Source organism: Tamandua tetradactyla, chromosome 3 (genome assembly GCF_023851605.1).
Source record: "Tamandua tetradactyla isolate mTamTet1 chromosome 3, mTamTet1.pri, whole genome shotgun sequence".
In the NCBI taxonomy this organism is placed as follows: Eukaryota; Metazoa; Chordata; class Mammalia; order Pilosa; family Myrmecophagidae; genus Tamandua; species Tamandua tetradactyla.
The window spans coordinates 145,582,091-145,588,090 of NC_135329.1; positions in this window are offsets into that span (position 1 = coordinate 145,582,091).

The window sequence follows — 6,000 nt, forward strand, 5'->3', positions numbered from 1 at the left end:
GTCAGTTTTCCATTAGCTTTGTTAATGGAGAGAAGCAGTGACATAGATTAAAAACAAACTACAGATAACACACAAATGATTTACTGCCACTCACGGGTTCCCCTCGTCCCCAGCCGCTCCTGTCCCAGAGCCCTCCGAGCAAGAATCTGCAGACCCTCAGCACGTGGTGTCAGAAGGAGACTGTGGGTCACACAGATAATCTACTCAAGGGTAATGGATTTGACTACAATTTAGCATTGATTAATTATGGTGTCCAATTTTAATTCAGTGCTATTCACTAACTAATTAGATAAGGTTTTTCCATGCTCTATTTTTGGCACAGAAAATTCTGAGCATAGGTACTTTAAAATTAGCAGTGCTGTTGAAATTTAATAATCACTTATCCCTGACCTCACAATGAGCATGCCAGGAGGGTCAGGAGACCTGGGTTCTTCCTAACCTTGCCTGCAACAGGGACTGGGTGTCACCAAGCCATCACCTTCACCGATTTGAGTTGTTTCCTTGTTTACAGAGCTGGTGTTCGGACAAGGTGGAAGGTGGAGGTTGCTTCAGGGAAACTGCGCTGGCCTAGGTTATAGGTGTGATGCATGCCTTGTTTTCAACACCTTTGCCCTAAGACCTATATTCAGTAAATACATAGCAGTGGCTCTCAGCCAGGGGCAATTTGCATCCACAGGTCAGGGGGCTTTGGTAATGTTGAGACATTTTTGATTGTCATGATTTGGGGAGGGCAGGGAGAGGTGCTTCAGGCATGTGGTGAGTAGAGGCGAGGGGTGCTGTGACACATCCTACCATGCCCAGGACAGCCCGTCCACAACAAAGAATTTTCTGGTCCAAAACGTCAATAGTGCCGAAGTTGAGAAACCCTGACATCTAGGAAGGTATTTTGACATCACTCAGTGGTCTAGGAACTGCCCTATTTTGGAAAAGGACTAGAAGTTAGTAGCTTATTAAACTGGAGCTTATTACTGAGTCATCAAAGATTCTATAGATATGAAATTCCAAAATGAGGTGCAGACCACATGTAGGAACTTCAAAGAGCGTTACTGAAAGCTGGATAGGTAGCCCTAAAATCTTCAAGTAGGATGTAAAAGGACTTAGGATGTGGATCTTGGAAAAGGATTTGTAAGAGGAATTCTTTTGCAGAGAACTGCTTACCTGTGCGACACCTACTCCCATCCCACAGGGGAACAAAGCTGGCTGGAGCCATTTTGAATTTTACCCACTCAGACCTTCCTAGAAGCAATGGAGCAGAAACTCCAGAAAACAAGGGGATGTGAAGAGACGAGCAGCCAGAGGAACAGTAGGACAGGTCAGCTCCCAGGACCGAAGTTGGAGGGACTCTGCAATGGAGCCTTGGAAGAGCAAGACTCCTCTTTAAGCATCTGCCAAACATTGATTAATGCATTAGACTAGAATTCTATGTCTACATACAAGATTGTGTATTTTGGCTTAGATTGACAGCAGAAATTTCTACTCCTTGAGGGGCTAGAACATTCCAGGAGTCTGCCAGAGCTTGCATCTAATGAACGGGGAATTGATTACATCTTAAAAAGCAGTGGAAGTCTGGCAAGTGAACTTACTACCCTCCCCCCCTATTCCTGGGACATGACTCCCAGGTGTATAAACCTTCCTGGCAACATGGGACAGAAATCCGGGGATCAGTTGGGACTCAGCATCAAGAGATTGAGAAAATCTTCTTGACCAAAAGGAAGAGAGAAGTGAGACAAAATAAAGTGTCAGTGGTTGAGATTTCAAAGAGAGTCAAGAGGTTATCCTGGAGGTTATTCTTCCGCATTATATAGATACTCCTTTTTTAGTTTATGGTGTGTGGAGTGGCTAGAGGGAAATACTGAAACTTTAGAGCTGTGTTCCAGTAGCCATGTTTCTTGAAGATGATTGTATAATGATATAGTTTTTACAATGTGACTGTGTGATTGTGAAAACCTTGTGTTTGATGCTCCTTTTATCTATGGTATGGACAGTAAAAAATATGGATAAAAAGTAAACAAATAATGGGGTTAAAATAAATTGAGTAAATTGAAATACTAGCAATCAATGAGAGAGAGGGATAAGGGGTATAGCATGTATGAGTTTTTTCTTTTTCTTTCTTTTGCTGGGAAGATGCAAATGCTCAAAAAAAATGATCATGGTGATAAATATACAACTATGTGATGATATTGTGAGCCACTGATTGTATACCATGCATATAGAATGTTCGTATGACAAGAATGTTGTATGTTTGTATGTTAAGGTTTACAATAAAAATATTTTTTAAAAAAAGCAGTGGAAGTCAAAAATAAGTTTTATTCCAATTATATCTTACTGGTCAAACTTGTTCAATGTACCAGTTGCAATACCCGAATTTATATTTTTATTCTTCAAGAAAGTTAATGAAGATTCCTATGAACTATTTGCCTAAAGAAAAAAAAAAACTAACCTTGCCAAGTGGTCTCTATTTAAATTAGATATTTAAAATCTGAAACTTTCTGAGTTCAATAATTAGAATTAGAATTTTGGTTCGTATGAATTTTCAATCAATTTTACTGAATTTCGTACTCTGAGGGGAAAAAATATATATATACATTACTTGTGCGTCATTAGACACAAAACTCTCCAAAGATTACAAATTGAGCTATGAGTTCCCCCAGCACTTACTTTGATGATCTCCAATTCTCAAAATTTGGGGCTAGCAACATGGTGAGATATTATGAGAGGATGCCTTGTCAGCTATTAACATTAATGCAATAAATATTTCAACTATCTTGTTGCTATAGACTCCTGACCCATTTAAAAGGAATGGGATAGGATAATCTCATCTTTTATTTGCGTGGACCTGAAGTAATTTCTCCTGGGTGTCCTTGCAGGCACAATAGAGAGTTTTAAAATAAGTAAAAATGCCATGAACAAACGGAAAAATGACTTTGCATTTATTTCATGAAATTTTTTTCAAACTAAATGTTGTTTCTTTTCTTTATATTTCCCTTCATATGATATAATTGAAAGGAGACTAATCAGTGATTTTAGAATATTTCCTAGGACCCCAGGATCCTCTACTCAGGGTGTGTTCCAAGGACCAGCAGCCTCAAAATCACTTGGAAGCTCAATAGAAATGCAGAATCTCAGATCCCATGTACCCCAGACCCACTCAATTCTAATATGCACCTTAACAATATTCCTGGGTGATTCTCAAGATTTTAAAATTTGAGAAGGCCACCATGGACAAAGGCTTAAATGATTCTGGATAACAATTTAACACAAGACAATTAAGTGGAAATGACCCTGCTAGATTAATTTATTTAGAATCAAAATAAATAAATCCACAGTACAAACTACATAAATCTTGGCAATGACAATTACTTTTAACCTAAACAGAATGCCAACGATTTCTCACAAATAGCTCTCTGGAACCATATGCAGCTGATTCGTATGTGAAATAAGCAAGGTAGGACTCAGCATGTAACTCTCAAAAATGTGTTGGCCAACTTATTGTGTAGGATCCACAATTTTCCTAATAATCCTAACCAACTAATTATTGTAGATGCTTTTTGTCTTTTTTTTTTCGTCCTGGGCTATGAGTTCCTAAACCTATGGACAAGATCAGAAAGATAGGAATAAATTGCTCCAACGAATATTTTTCTTTTCTTCCCATTTGAATGATACTTACACTTGCAGTCCTCAACTTTGCAACACATTCTAGAATCAATTGGTGAGCTTTCAAAAATCCCAATGCTCGACTTCATTCCACAGCAATTAAATCAAAATCTCTAGAGTTGAAACCCAAATATTAGTTTTTAAAAGTCTGTAGGTGGGGTGCAACAGTGGTTCATTGGTAGAATTCCCACCTGCCATGCAGGAGACCTGGGTTCAAGTCCCGGTCCATGCATTTCCCAAAAAACAAAAAAACAAACAAGACAAACAAAAATTCAACAAAACGGTGCTGCAATAACGGGATATTCACATGGAAAAATAATGAAATGTAACCCCATCATACAGCATACAAAAAAAAAAAAAAAAAAAAAAAAAAGCTCCAGGTGAACCGATGTGAAATTAAATTTCAGAACCAAAAACCTATACAATTCAAACAGCAGAGAGACTTGTCAATGATAGGGCGTATTTACTGAAAGAAAGCTAATTGTCATAATTTATTTTAGAGGGGATGGTGAAGGGATAGTCATCCAGACTGACATATCACGGGCTTATCCCTTTTCCCCACCCACCATGCTTACTCAGGCTCTTATTATCTCTAATCAAGTCTATGGTAGCCCCTACCCACCTGCTAGTCTCCTACTTCTAGTTTTGGCCAATCATACTTATTCATTCTCCACACCGGTGGAGAGGCCCAAACTCTTCCCCCATCTACACCATTTATACAACCCAGTGATTTATCCAGGGGGAAAAAAAAAATCAGACCATGCCCCTCCACACTTAAAACCCATCAAAGGCTCCCCATGGTCTGCTTAATAAATTCGAAGCCCTTAGCCTGGCAGCCTGAGCCTCCATGGTTCATCCCATGTCAACACCTCCAGCTTCACCTCTTGCTGCTCCTTACCTTCACGCTCCAATAATTCTGAGCCAATAACACATTTCCACATTTCCTAGACCAATCCCTGCCCTTGGGCCTTTGCCCATACCTTCTCCTCATTTCTTGGATTTCTCACCACTCAAGATCCCAGCTCAGAAGTCAGTCCTCTAGGAAGGCTTCACTTTCCCCCTCTCAGTTCCCTTAAAAGCTGCTTTCAAAAGCCCTTCTTGTGCTCCAAGGCCAAGGGAACCACATGTGAATAAGCACAGACATGACAGAGTGTGTTCCGGAAAAAACCAACAAACCAGCTATTACAGATGTGGGTGAGGAATGTGGTACAAAAGGGATGGGGCAAAGTCCCAAATAATCAAGCCCTTGCTTCTACTGCTCTGCAGACGCGCACAGCCAAGCTAATGCAGGCTGTCTGAATCGCGAGAGCTTCCAAGAGATTGGGTTAAAAAGGACCCAAGCCAGGTAAGAGGAGAAATTTCTCTGATAAAACAAAAAGACTATATTCATTACTAAATTTCTGAGAAGTTAACTGAAGAAAGATGAGTTCCTAAACTTTGAATGATAGACTCTTATCTAGGCAACTGTGTCCATGACAACCACCTATCTTAATGACCCTCAGATTTTGATGAAGTTTCAGAACCATGTTGGGCTGCCATCCATGCAGACAGTCTGGTGGAGTACCCTAGCCTTGATGACTCTCATCAGAACCTCTGTGATAACAAGAGAGTGAGTATAGCTATCTGCCCCTCTACGATCATAATAAAACCACCCAGCTAGGTTACAAATGGTACCAAGGCCACAGCGACTATTTCCACTGCTGTTTCTTTTTGCCTTATTAATCAATACGTTTTTACTTCAACTTCCAGCTGATTTACTTGAAAGGAAGAACATAACTAACATTTCTAATGTACAGAGTTATATGCAGGCACCATGTTAGGAGTATTTCTTTATATATTTCTTATGTAATCTTTACAACAATCGGTAGAAAAAAGTTTATTCTCTCCCCCTCGCTAAAAAAGAAACTGAAGCTCAGGATGCTTAAGTGAGCTACCCAAGATTACACATTTAATAAGAATACTATAGTTCTATAAAGTTGCTTCTCTTTTTTTTTTTTGTCTTTTCTAAATATTTTTATTGAGTTGTTTTCAAGTACCATGTAGTCCATCCAAAGTATACAATCAATGACTCAAAATACTACCATATAATTGTGTATTTATCACTATGAATTCTTTTAGAACAGTTGTATCACCCCAGAAAAAGAAACAAAAATAAAAAGCCCATACATCCCAAACCCCTTATCCCTCCTGCTCATTGACCACTAGTATTGCAATCAACCCATTTTTTTTTTTACCTCTTATCTTCCTCTATTGTTTATTTATTTTTTGTCATTTTTTTTTAACTCATCTGTCCATACTCTAGATAAAAGGAGCATCAGCCACAAGGTTTTCAAAATCACACAGTCA